The sequence below is a fragment of the Peromyscus maniculatus genome, chromosome 18 (assembly GCF_049852395.1).
Source record: "Peromyscus maniculatus bairdii isolate BWxNUB_F1_BW_parent chromosome 18, HU_Pman_BW_mat_3.1, whole genome shotgun sequence".
NCBI lineage: Eukaryota > Metazoa > Chordata > Mammalia > Rodentia > Cricetidae > Peromyscus > Peromyscus maniculatus.
The window spans coordinates 45,363,474-45,377,449 of NC_134869.1; the positions used below are offsets into that span (position 1 = coordinate 45,363,474).

The 13,976-nt window shown below is 40.8% G+C and overlaps 1 protein-coding gene across 9 annotated transcripts in view; it reads left to right on the forward strand.

Moving 5' to 3' along the window:
* Window positions 1-13,976, forward strand: part of Slc16a7 (solute carrier family 16 member 7) — a 162,524-nt gene that overhangs the window by 55,031 nt on the left and 93,517 nt on the right. Inside the window, exon 1 of one of the 9 annotated variants that reach the window (XM_076554146.1) lies at window positions 2,558-2,669. The exons of 6 other annotated variants lie outside the window; for them this stretch is intronic. The gene's annotated coding sequence lies outside the window, so the exon portion shown is untranslated. Of the gene's footprint in view, window positions 1-2,557; window positions 2,670-5,392; window positions 5,835-10,551; window positions 10,577-13,976 lie in introns of those variants that run through there. 2 more of the 9 variants (XM_006973327.4, XM_076554147.1) reach the window with 2 other exon arrangements.

Consider the following 13,976-nt stretch of genomic DNA (forward strand, 5'->3'; position numbering starts at 1 on the left):
TGCTAAGCATGGGTGGATATACCCAGTGTCACTCCATTGATGACAACTGACTTCTCCCGTCCCAGAAACTACAGGTTACAAATGTTTTCTTGACTGGAGGTGGTACTTGTATCTACTTCCCCTTCTCTGTGCTGTGGTTTACATCTGACTTGAACTTGTGTAGTTCCTGGACATGCTCTCACGGTCGCTGTGAGTTCCCATCAGTCCTGTTTTATCTGCACAGTGTTGTTTCCTTGACGCCATCCCTCATCTCTGGAGCTCACAGCCTTTCTCTTCCGTCTTCTGCATAGATTCCCCGAGGCTTGAGGGAGAGGCGTGATGTAGCTGCTTCATTTGTGGCTGATTCTTCTCAAGTCTCTCGTTCTTTGCACTCGGTCCAGTTTTAATTACCCTAGTGTAAGAGGAAGCTTCTCTGATTAGGGTTCAGGGACACATTGGGCATCTGTCATATGTATACACTTATCTTCTATTGAAGAAAGTTGAATTTTAGTTCTTAACGTTATTTTGTGTGTGTCTGTGTGCACATGGGTGTGTAGGTATGTGTGTGAGATATACATGTGACATAACACTGATATGGATGTCAGAATACAGCTTTCCAGAGTTGGTTCCCTCCTTCCATGTCTACATGGGTTCTGGGTTCTGGGAATCAAACTCAGGTCATCAAGCTTTTATGGAAAGTTTATTCATTGAATCATCTGGCTGGCCCTACATTTCTTTATTGCTATTTTCTGATGTCATCAGGTCAAGGGCTTATGCTTTCCTTTAAAATAGCAGTAAAAAGAGGTTTTTACCAAAATATCTTAGAATGACTTAGGAGCTGACTAATTTATTCATTTAAATCATTCTCAGAATTGAAGCGGCTCACTCCCAGTGAGGTGATGTGTCTGAGACAGTCTGTCTAAAGCAGTCTTTAACTTAACTTGTGGATACCTTGTTAAGGGTGAATGCCTGTGTGTTTTTTAAAAACAGTATAAATAACCGCTCCTCATTTTACAAATGACATTAAAGACCCAAAGGACATTGAGATGTGTATGCATCCTGGTGCTGTTGCCTGTAACAGTGCATGGAATGCACACTCTGATCATACTATATTTTATTTAAAAAAAAGTTTCTGGAATTTCCATGGGGGTTGGGCAGGTAGGCAGGTGTGGTCTGTAATCAGACAGATGGATGGATAAAAATTGGAGGCTACTACAGTTATTGAACTTCAAGGCACCCATGAAAGGAAAGAAAGAAAGGTGAGTCTGTGGGGTCGGAATCTTTGATCTCGTAAGGTAGCGGGGACATCATTTTTGCCAGTCTGGACTTCGTGCTGCGTCACTGGCAGAATGTTGGGGCGTGGGACAGAAGGCAGCGGGGCTGGTCCATGCTGAGGGCGATGCCACGGAGTTCTGTGAAATCACGAGTTCTGAGATGGGAAGGTGCACTGTTTCTGAATCTGCCCGTCTGTTAGCTGAATATGCTGTGGTGTACTATTGACCCGACAAAACCAAAGAAGGAAGGGACCTAAACCTCTCCTGCGCCTAAGTCACCTTTTCGTGCTTCTGCTCTATTGACTTCCATGAAGGAGAGATGCTCTGAGGTGGTAGAATGCTTGCATATCTTTTTAACATCTTTGTCCACCCTGTTTTATTTTCCTTTGATATGTTGAAACCTTAAAGGGATGATTCCATGATGCAAATTTAACGGGTAGCTCTCTTCTTGTCCTTGATACCAAAGTTACAAACAAGATGCCTTTTATGTTGTGACTCCGAGGGATAATTAACTCAGGAAATGAACTAGGATCGTTTCCCTCTGCTCTTTGCTAATTTTGAGTTCTATTGTGTTCTAGAATTCATAATGTAAAAATCACAGTGAGTTCTGAACAATGAATATGAAGGGTATAGTACTTTTTCCAGGAAAGAAAACAAAGAGAGAAAAAAAAAAAAACTACAACTCAGAAAACAAATAGATAATCAGATCACGTTGAGAGTCATTTGTTTTATTTTTGTCTGTTTGCTGTTCAACTAATTTCCTTCTAAAATATGTACCTGGGCTCTCTGTTAGGCTTTTTAATCAGGTGAAAAGCATGGGTTTTGCTCATTCTTCCAGTTTGTAACATTTAGTCATAATGTGCACAACATCAAAACCTCACAAGGGAAATGTGCAATGACTGCGTGAAACTTGGGAATAAGAATATAAACAAATCTATTGCCAGGAACTTATTGTCACGATTCAAGCATGGGCTAAATAACCCGTTCCAAGACCACACATGCTATTCATCAAGATTTTCTAAGACTATGTCCTCTTTCTCTTGTCCTGAGCTGATTGAAGCGTGCTAAAAACTTGGGGGTCTGTAAGGAGCAAACCTTTTCATGCTCGCAGCTCCAGAATTACTCTTGAGAGCATGTAACCTTGGCAAAGGTTAGTCACCTTCTGCCCAGTTCTCCCTAGGGCTCAGTGAGCAGGAACAGGGCTCTTTTGCCTTTGTCTTTCTCAGAGGTACATGCAGCCAACACAGCTGTCTTTATCTCACAGCCCACAGAGTTGACTGTACAACTGCAATTGTGGGATTTCTCTGGGCGTATTTCTTGTTAGTTAAAAAAAGAAGAAAGAGAAAGCTTGGATGGCTCAGTGGCACAAGAGTTGTAGCCTGTGCAAGGCCCTAGACTCAAGGTCCATGCCGTGCGGTGAGTCAAGCCAGCTACACTCGCTATTTTTTTTTCAACTACAGCAAATGTTAACCCTTAAAATGACTTCTAGATAAATTTACTTTTTGGTAGAGTTAATAAGAGTGGATATTTAACATGTTAAAACAATTTAATAAAAACAATACTTCGTGAGAAGAAAAAGTACCTTGTATATTTACAAAGCAAATGGATGACAGAATTTGAGCTTTGTAACCTTTCCTAGCATATTCTGTAAACCTAACAATGTGATTTTAATCAGCACAGAGACTTTTTAAGGATTGAACATTGTAATAGCAGTAAACGAAAGACACTAAAAGTGTAAAATATGTTATCCATATTCTTGACAATCATGTAGGTTTTGTGAAATTATTTATTGATTACAGAATTGCTTTTATTTAATTTTTAGGATTACAGTATAATAATTTCTCCCTTCCCTTTCTAACCCCCAAATTTTTACATATCAAACATAAGCATATTTTTTATTTCTCTACTTAGACTATCTTGTTATATTGAAACAAAATATTATACATATAGAAGCTTAATCAAGTGATCACTTGTGGTACAGTTAATAGTGCTTATTTATTGACATTAGTGTTCTTTTCTATGTATAAGATTGAGTATTATTACCACCCTTTAATAGATAAAGCAAACAACTTCATGAACATTTATTCTTTAACAAATTATTTTTTAAGAAATTGAGGTAATGTGGAGAGTGCACAGTGGAGTTATTTTCAGTTGCTCAGTCATTTGTATTACATAATAATTGTATCCCCAGTGAATGTTCTGAACCCTGAATAGTGTTAAAAATTATAAAAGAGGCATTTTTTTTCTGGTCTAAGCTTCGTGGTCCCCACTAGACCAAGTTGAAAAGTCAAAATGGAGTCACCCATGATACTGTGTGGTTGGATCTTAACGATAATCCAGAATGTCTGGGTCACCAAGAGTGAAAATGAGCTGCATGTCTGCCTCGAGAAAGCAAGGTTACGGAGATAATCAAATGCATTTCCCAAGCAGGCCGGTTTCAGTTGGTGAGATAATGCCTTCCCCTCTCACCTTAATCTCACACAAAAGAAGCCAAATATTAACCAGTCAGTTGCGTTCAGTCCTGCTGCCCCCAGGCCCCCAGTTTACAAGGCAAATATTTGAAATGGCCAGTCCTTCTCGGTTTTTGAGGGGGTGGGGGTGTGTGGTCTGTTTTCCCTTTCTCTGTGTTCAGGGTCAACCTCTTGAGCGCAGCCCATTAGAACACTCACTCTGTGTAGTGGGAGGAAGTGCTGCTTGATGTTAAAATAGAAATAAAGCTGTTCGGGTCATTAAGCTAAGGTGCTGAAATCTGTCCTTTGACACAAGTGCTAAGTGCTGAGCTTTGTTAAGACAAAGGTGTGTTTGAAGAGGTTTCTGTAAAAATGTCATCTCTAGATTGTCAGATGTTTACTATGTCGTGGGAAAAATCCATGCAACAGTTTGTCACCATATCAAAACCTCAGCGTCAGTCTATATTTGTAGAAGGAAAGAATTCCCTTATGCTTCTATTTTATTTTACTTTGTAATTTAAGATTTTAATAGAAGAAGCAGAAACCTACTGTGTTTTTGGAAAAAAAAATAATTGCTGTATTTGGTCAATTAATCAGAGAATTTCTGGAAGAGAATTGTCTTTGTTACTTGGTCATTATAACTATTATACACATTATTAAAATCTTTGGGAAGCATATTTTGCAACTTGCTGGTATCTGGTGTGCTCTGTTCTAGAGATCTGAATCTTTCCCTTTGGAAACCATGAGTCTTGTCTTATTTCTTTGACTGTTATTGTGATAAAATACTCTGACCAGAACAACTTGAGGGAGAAAGATTTCATTTCTGCTTGTAGTTCTGGCTCCCCGCCATTGTGGGAAGTCACAGAGGCAGGGGCTTGAGGGAGCGGTGTACATAATATCTGCCCCCAGTAAGAGGCAGAGATGAAGGAATGCATGCATGTTGGCACTCCAGTCATTTTCCCCCACCAAGGACCCTCTTCCTAGGACATGAGAGATCCCAACCTGTGTTAAGATTAGCCTTCCTCCAACAATAAATGTAATCAAGATAATCACACATGCTTGCCCACGTTCCCATCTTCCCGGGTGATTCCAGGATTTGTCAAGTTCACCATTAGCATTTATGATCCTACTGACTGTGGAGACATTAGTCTGCTGTTTAGTAGAGAGGAATATGGTCCTTAGATCCATGAAAAACTAGAGAAGGAATCCAAAACCCAATATTCCTAAGCTTTAGGACCTTACATAAGTAACTGAAACTCTACACCTCAGTGTCCCCATACTTAAAATGTTTATGTAGCACCTATCTTATATTATTTAGAGAATGAGTGGTGAATGCAAATTATTTGGCAAAATACCTCAGTGCTGCAGAGAAGAAGGCTGTCAGTGAAGTGCCTGCTGCCTGTGTCCCCAGCACCAATGTAAAAAGCCAAGAGTGACAGCATGCCTCTGTCACCACAGCCTGGAGGAGGTGGAGCCAGGACAGTTGCTGAGGCTAAGTGGCCACCTTAGTCTAGCTAAATCTATGACTTCAAAGTCACTGAGAGGCCATGCCTTAATATAAGACAAGGGTGGAGAGCAACCTAGGAAAGCTACCTGAAGACTACTTTAGGCAACAAAATGAAACTCTTTGACCTTGACCTCATCAGTATTGTTCATAATGCTGTCTTCAGTATTCAGTATTCAGATTCACTTAAGATTCACAGACACAGCATTGCACATTGTACAGGGTTTCTGCTGTGTCTTCCAGACATGGTATCAAATTACATGATGAAAAAAAGTACCCTTGAAAATGTGTTCACTTCAACAACAGAGGAGAATCAGAAGATTAAATGTAGCAATTCAAAGTGCCAGACAGGTCACCTTCTTTGACCCTGGATATAATTTAAGCCCAGTCTATGTTCCACTGTGTGAAGTATGAACTAATTGTGCATGTCATAGCAAGTTCTTCAAGAAGAGAGAGGGAGCTGCCTTTCCCCTATTTGAGAGGAGAGAAGGGAAGGGAAGCGGAGACGTGGCCTCTGGAGAGCTGTGTGCAAGTTTGCTTCTGGCTAAAAGTTAATCATCAATCGCTTGTGTTCTGAGGTCTGAGTCCCCAACAAGCGGCTAATGCAGCTTTTTCCTCTCTCTCCAGGTAACTTTAAATTTCTACAAACTGTGCTCATGTTGGCTCTGGTAGATTATAGGCATGTCTCTTTTTGTTCTTTTCATTCTTTTTCATGTTTTAAGATTATTGAAAGTCGAGTTAAAACTCATGGAAAAGTACTTGATTTCTAAAGTGGACTGAATTGAGGTTAATGAGAGATTGTGTGCTTGGGGTAGCAAAGAGAATTTTTAAATGTTCTATAAAAGTTATTATTGTTCTTAGCCCTCTTGGCTGAAAGATAAACTAACCATAATTATTTAAGAGACTACCTCACATTATGTAGCCTGCCAAGTTTTGGTTTGGAGGAAAGGTTTTAAATCATCAGTACCGAATTTTTGAAAATAAATGTGATTCTTTACTCACTAAAATTCTATTTGTACCTTATGTTATCTACCAATAAAGTGCCTTTTTTTCCTATATAAGTTGTTGCATCTTATAAGTATGTGTGCTTGGCTGAAAAATAGTAAAATGAACTCTGTTGGTTTGAGTATGTAGGTGAGGTAAGTTGGCTCCTAAATGTTTGGTTGGTATGATGGAAGAGAGGAGGTGATTTCTATTTCGGGTAGTACTTCTGCAAAGTATTGTTGTGACTAAAGACCTTGCCCAATAAATTTTCACGCTTAAAGCTAGCTGCTGAAGATGACAGTGTACACTCTGTGACCTTCAGAATCAGTTATTCTGCATTAAGTGTTCTTCATTGAGGGCACAGTTGCTCAGTCACAGGAGAACATGTTAGACAAATTCAGAGAGTTTTTGTTTCTGAAGTGTCTGCCCACTTGGTATCTTTATTCGACAAATATCTAAAGCCAAGAAAATTTGTGTTGGTTGGATTTAGACTCAAACCACATGAGCTTTGAATAGCATCAGCAGCTAGATATTTCTGTGATGCTACATATGTAGTCTTCCGTTTGTATTTTTCCTCAGCTGAAATTCAATGTCAGACAATGAACGATGATTTTGCAATTGAAATTTAGAGCTGGTAGGAATACAAACAAACATCCATTTTATACGCCAGGAACAGGGTCCAGAGAGGGGACATAGCCATGTTATGGACAATGCTGGAACTAAAACAAGGCCTCTATTCATGGGTGACAAGTTGAGTTGATGGTTTATTAGTCTACACTCACGCTGGTTTTGAAAGGGAAATCATGCGTTATTCCCTAGCCAGTTTCCAGTTTGGAGCCGAGCTGGCAAAGCATGCGCAGTTAAAGAGCAGGGGGCCAGTGATGTTTTCTGGTTCACCTTTGGCCTTATAAACCTTTATCAGTTTGACTTGGAAAACTGGATCTTGTCTATTTGCTTAGGTTTATTTAAGTTCCCCATACAAAAGGAGTTTCTCAGACTTAAAGATAAGAATATCGCCAGTCATTTTGATGCACACAAAAACAACCTAGAGAAGTTTGCAATTTATAAGTTTTCAAGTGGCTGAAGTTTCCTTAATTAAGGAAATTTAAGTTAGTGTTAAAATGAAAGTATACAGTAATAGTAATAGATGAATATTCAAAGTTTGAAGTGATCCACATATAATCTGAAGATAGAGTGATTATTTGCCATGATACTGTAAAATATTTTAGGTTCTAATGACTAAAACTGTGTGTGTATCTGTGTGTGAGTTAGTGTCTCTTTGTGTATTTGTGTCTCTGTGTCTGTCTGTGTGTCTGTGTCTCTGTGTATGTCTGTGTGTGTGCATGCCCACACATTTGTGTGTGGTGTGGAATGTTTGCAGCATGCTTGCGGGTGCTCAGGTACACATTCATGTTCATGTGTGCAGAGGCAATGACAGGTGTGTAGAGTGCTTTCTCCCTTGATCTCCATGTGTCTTATTGAGAGACACAGTCTCTCACTGAACCAGAAGTTGGCCATTTTGACTAAGCTGGCTGGACAACATTCTCCTGGAATCCCCCTGTCTCTACCTTCCAATACCAAGGTTACAGGCACACAGCCATACCTGATTTTAAATATGAATGCTGGGGATTCCATAGCAGGTTTTCACGTTTGCAGATCACGCATTCTTTTTCACCTAGACATCTCCCCAGCCTGAAGTTAGGTTGCTTTTGTTGTGGTTGTTGTTTTTGTTGTTGTTCTTTCTTTTGAGTTGGATATATTCACATTTCTTCTTATAGTTGTAGTATACTCTTCAATTAGCACGTAACTCGTGTCTACTCTGATGCACTGTGCCTTTTGTCATTTCCTGCTCAGTTTTCCATCACAAGTTTACACATCACGTGACCATCAAAAAGCTTATCTCTGTTTCTTTAGCCCGTTGATTAGACATGGATAAACTGAATTATGCACTGTTGACGTCTGTCAAGGTTCTCATAGACATTAAATAACACGGAGACACATAAGATTTCAGATTCTCTTCAAAACAAAACAAAACAAAAAAGCAATTGGGCATCAATGCCACGGAGAATGCAGGAGTTAGAGAACCTGGCTTTCACCCACTGACTTCTTAGATCATAGGTGAATCACATGACCTGTGAGAACCCCCATTACATGAGCTCCAAGAGTCGGGGCTCTAGCAGTTGGCAAGCTTGTCTTTCTTGATGCAGCCTGCCAAGCAGGCCAATTACAGAGCCTTGGACCTGGTATGCGATGCAGCCTTCTTGGCATTCCTAGGTCTGCCCGAACAAAGCTGCATCAGGTGGGTGGCTTAGACCCTCTGAAAACTCTTCTCATTCCATTTTGGAGGCTGGCGGTGTGAAAGGAGGTGATGGTAGGCTGGGCTGTATGTTCTTGTCTCCTCCAGTTCTGACCTGACCTAGGCTTTGCTTGACTCACGGCCCTGTCATGCCAGTATATATACCTCAGTCTTCACATGACGCTCCCCCCATATTCCAGGGTTGCCTTCTTATAAGGACACCCCTCATGATGGCAAGCAACCAGACCACGTGTTTAAAGCAGGCACATCTGCAGCAGCCTTGTGCTAGAATTTGCATGTAGAATATCCCTCGGAGCCCTGTGTGTTAGAAGCTTGTTTCTTGCTTGGCAGTGGAAGCTCCAGGAGGTGTGGGTTAGTGGGACAAGTTTGGTTATGGTAGACATGCCCTTAAGGAGATAGTAAGATACAAGCCCCTCCTCTTCCTGACTTTACCTCTCCAGCCAGGAAGTGAGTGGTTTTGTTCTCCTATATGTGATGCGCAGTCACAAGCTCAAGGACAGGGCAGACTGATCGTGGTCTACATTATCCAAACTATTAGGCAAAATATGTGTCCTGCCTTTGTAAGTTGATGATTGAGTTGGTTTTGAAATAGAAAGTTGACCAGCATACGTTGTTTCCAAATCCTGACACACTATAGAGGAATTCCTGCTTTTTAGGAATGTAATCTAATCAGGAGATTCTCTGACCTTGATCCTGCCCGTCCCCAGATACATTCACTAGATCCCAGCGTCTCAAATACTAGCCCTTTTAACATCAACTCGTAGTCTACATCCTACAAAAATAAATGGAGAGACATGGAGTAGAGCCCAAGTTCCAGAATAAAATTCTTCTCCCCTGTGGACCTCTGAAACCTTGGAAACCAGTGTCGTGAATTCCAGGCTAAGATCAGGGGAGAGAAAGGCAAGACATTTATTCCAAAAAAGAGGAAGTTGAAAGGAAGGAAGGAAAAAAAAGGAAGAAAGAAAGGTTTCACTAGTGTAGAAGAAGCTTACAGCCCAGGAGAACAAAAATCTAACAGTTATGCACATGCATGGCACACTGTCTCCTGAGCCTGCCACAGGCGATGTGGACCTCAGTCCAGAGTCTCCAGCCTTGCTCAGTTCTGGCCCGAGCTCCATGGCCCTTCAGCCCTGTTTCTTCCATCCTTGGAGTCACCTCTGCCCCCTCATCCCTGGGTGTGGTTCTTCTCTCTCCAAACAAGAAGGCCCTGTGTCTGGAAGGGCAGCCATAGTTCTACCCCCTGTGTCTGGGAGCGCAGCCACAGGTCTACCCTCAGAGTTCTTCTTTCAGGTGGTTGTTTGTTTGTTCTTTGTTTTTGTTGCTTTCAGGGCAGGCTGGCAGTTTTCCTGATGACTGGAAGAATTTCAAACATCTGACATCCATATGTGCAGTTCAAGGGATGCCAGGTCCTCAGACAAGATGGTCCTTTATGCCTCTTTTCTTATATTCTTTACTATCTGTTTTGAATTTTAAATTTACACGTTTCCTTGAATGTTTTATTTTGTTCTTATTTATTTCATTTTTTGAGAGTTTTGTGTGATACATCTACTGTCTTTAAGATTTTTGAGGTTACAGTATTATAGAATTGCATCATTTTCTCTTCTCTTTAAAATTTCCCGTATATCCCTTCTTGTTCTTTTTCAAATTCATGGCTTTATTTTTTAATTGTTGTTGCATACTCTCTCTCTCTCTCTCTCTCTCTCTCTCTCTCTCTCTTCCTAAATACATAAATACAACCTGCTCAATCTGTATAATGTAACTTGTATCTAAGTTTTCAGGGCTGACAGTTTGGTACTGGATAACCTGTAGGTGTGTGCTTTCCTAGGAAGTCTAAATCTCCCATCCCCAGTATTCCTAAGCTGCCTGTCATTCTTTGTCTTGGGCTGAGACCTCTTGAGCTTTCCCTCTGTACACATTATCATTTCTATTGGTGTCATCTGTGTTCAGTTCCTGTTCAGGAAGCCATGTTGGTGAGACTTTATCCCTGTCACTTCTGACATCACTAGAAGACGTACTCTCAACAGTAAATGCTTCTGACTCCTAGTTTCCAATCAACCCTGAGCCTTAGGTATGGGAGCTGTGTTGGTGATGTATCAGTTGGAACTGGTCCCCACAACTCTTCATGTTAGTTGGTTGTAGTTGTCAGCAATGGTCCCCTGTTCCAAAGAGGAATTTCCTTGTTGGGTGATGAGGACTACTCTGTGTGGGTCTAAGGAAAAATAGTTCTATTTAATTAGGGATTATGCTGACTATTAACATAGCCATTGTATGTTTTCCTCTAAGATGCATGACTTCACCAGCCCAGAGAGGTGACTAGGTTTCCAGGACCAGGCATGAATTCTCTCTTGTTGAAGAGGTCTTAAGACTAATTAGAGAGCTGTCAGTTAGTGCCAAAGTGTATGCCACTGATGCACTCTTAAGGTTATTGTGCCATGCAAGCAGTGGTGGTTCCTGTGTGTCACATCTGGATGGAACTGTTCATTACTTCACCACCTTTGGAATCTTGCATGGTGCCTTGTGGTACCACAAAAGCTAGTAGCTTTCTTCAGGGAGAAAGCTGGTAGGATTAGTTCTAGCTCGAAGGCCTCTGGGCTCTGCATCTAAGTTGCATAGTGTCTTTTCAGCATTAAGGATTTCTCTTATACCTTTGAGGGCCAGCAAAGGGCAATAGGAATCACTTGTGATATTTTTGGAATCTCTTGGACTCCTCTGACCAACAACCCAAAAGAGGCCTTTTCACACCTGGTGTTCTTGCTATAAGCACATTTTACCACTCCCAATGGATTTTTGGTCTTCAAACTTACATGGCAATTGCCTGACTGACTAAAATATCCTTCCAGCTCTAATTATATATCACTTTTATTTTTTATTAAAACATTAATTATACACATTAGTGGATTCCAGTGTCTTTTCCCACCCTGCCTTCTAGTCCCTCCACCTCCACACCTTATTTGATTCCTGGGAACCATGATTCTACACTCAGGTTCATGATTTTTAACTTGCAAAGGCAAGTGGGGGTGCAAGGCATATGTTCCTTCCTTGGTTACGTCACTGAGCTTAACGCAAAAGGCAGGATTTCATTGTTTCCCGTGGCCTGACTAAATAATACTGTACACATGCTACAGTAAACACTGGCAGGCAGGTGTGTCTTTATTGACCTGATTTCATCTCCCTCAGCTGCACACTATCAAGTGGGCTGGTGGGTTCCATCTATCTACTTTTACTTTGGGGAGGCACTTCTGTTCTGTTCTTCCACGTGGAGGGGTCATTGAGGGGTCCTTTCACACTGCCAGTTGATTGTCCTTCACTAATCCAATACTCTTTGTTACTCACTAATTTTAAGTTGTTACATAATAACAGTTCTAAGTGGGTGAGAGAATAACTCAGCCCAGCTTTGGCTAGATTCTGTGACTGACTCAGGATACTCGGGCTCATCCATTTTATTCCTATACAAAGGAAAATAATAATAATAATTAAATAAAAGAAATCCACTTCATGAGTAGTTGGACCTTCTCAGTGTCTCTGTACAGCCAGCCCCCTGTGAAGTGTTTGTGTTTTTCTATACTGTGTAAGTTGTGCCAGAAGCAGTTCTTCGGTGCAGATGTGCACATCTGGAGAGAAATGAGTGGTTGTAGGTTATTCAAAGTTTTGAGTCATAGGCTCTTTTTTTTTCTTTTATCTTAAGAGAGAGGTCACATGTACTAGGTCATGTACTAGTTTGGAGCTGTGGAAATCCAGGCATCATTCTGATTTCCATGTGCAGCCCTGCCCATGTCCTCTTGGCTGAACTGTTTGTTTTTGTTTTGTTTTGTTAATTGTCCTGTGTGTTTGTGACCTTCAGGAGGACTTGAGGACTTGGAAAGCAAGGGCAGGTGGGTACCGGGCTCGTACCAGTAGCAGTCTTTCTAATCTTCCATCTTCACGGAGCAGTTAACCTCCTTCTGCTGTTTGGATGTGAGCTTCACTGACAGCCTCCAGGCTCCAGCAGATCGCGGTTTCACAACACTGCTTCTGTTCTGTGTCAGGGCAGTAGAAATGTCCATCAGTACTTAATTTGGTTTTCTCTGTTCAGCTTTGATTTTGCTTACAGCAGAGGAGTTAGCACCAAATGTAAATGCAAATGTATAGACTTTCACGATCTGGTGGCTGATTTTTGACTAAACCTAAATAGAATGAATCTACAGTGGTCAGCACCACAGTTTTCTGTGTTTCTATTGGATGTAGTTGATTTGAATTCTCATTGTGGGGTTTGACAAAATGATATCCTTATATAAAAGTCAAAGAACCATATTTGTATTTTCCCTAGATGGACGGGTGTATCACAGCTCTATAAAGATGATTCTGCTTTCATGCTTTGCAACAGCCTGAGAATTTGAATTCAGCTAATTGTCTTTGGATTGATTCCGTCATTTGAACCAAACATTTAATGAAGCCATGGAGCTCTATATCATAAAACATAAAAGACTTGATCTGACTTGAGATATGTTTCAGGCAAAACTTCCTCTTCTTTATCGCCCTTTTCTTAAAACTTACAAGACTCTTAGAAGATTCAGGACGTGGAACAGTGTAAGAGACCATCTGAGTGGCTTTGCTGGTTGACATTCCCACATACAACGAAGCCCATGTGTTGGACAGAAATTTTATCATTTTGCTTCTGAGTGTAGAAGGACATTTGCCAAAACAGATGAGTTTGTATTGGCAAAATGAGTGTCGAGCTGTTCTCTCTGACAGTAATTGGCAGGTAGATTTAGTTATTTCTTGAGGCTAGTTCAAAAGTGCACTCTAATGCGTGTCATCGAAATATACAGAATGAATACTGGATCTGAGAATCCCGCCATACTGGGCCCGCTTCAGTACTATGTCATTGATGTAGTGTATCATTTATAGGCCATGCACACCGCCGGTTATGCCACTGACATAAACTATTCACAAAATGAGAGATTTTGCTTTACTCATGGCTTAACAAGTTTAATTTCATGTATTTTTTGGTGCTATGACTTTGGCTTCAGCTGAAACAGAAAATTATGGCAGGATGCATTGTGGAGAAAACTCTGTTGTCTCAAGGCAGCAGAAAATGGGGAGGGCCAGTCAGGCAAGGGGGCCAGAGGGAGAGGGAGAGAAGAGAGAATGAAAGGAAATGGCTGGATCCCAGTGTCTTTAAGATGCTCACAGTATTTTAATGTTCTACGAGGTTGGGTCTCCCACATCCCCACCACCTACTCTTAGCCTCTTGACCTTGAAACTAAGCTTTCCATATATAAAATATTGGGGAACTTAATATCTAAACCATAAGACTAGTGAATGTAAGTTCTTTCACTTGTAATCCCCAGTACATCTAGTGTTTGTTAGCAATAAAATAATTTGCATTGGTATGTAATTTATTCATTTTTTCCTCCTTAGTATATTCTAAAAGCCATAGGCACATTGAATATCTTTCTCATAAAAGCCAAGAGGAAATGGACAAAGAT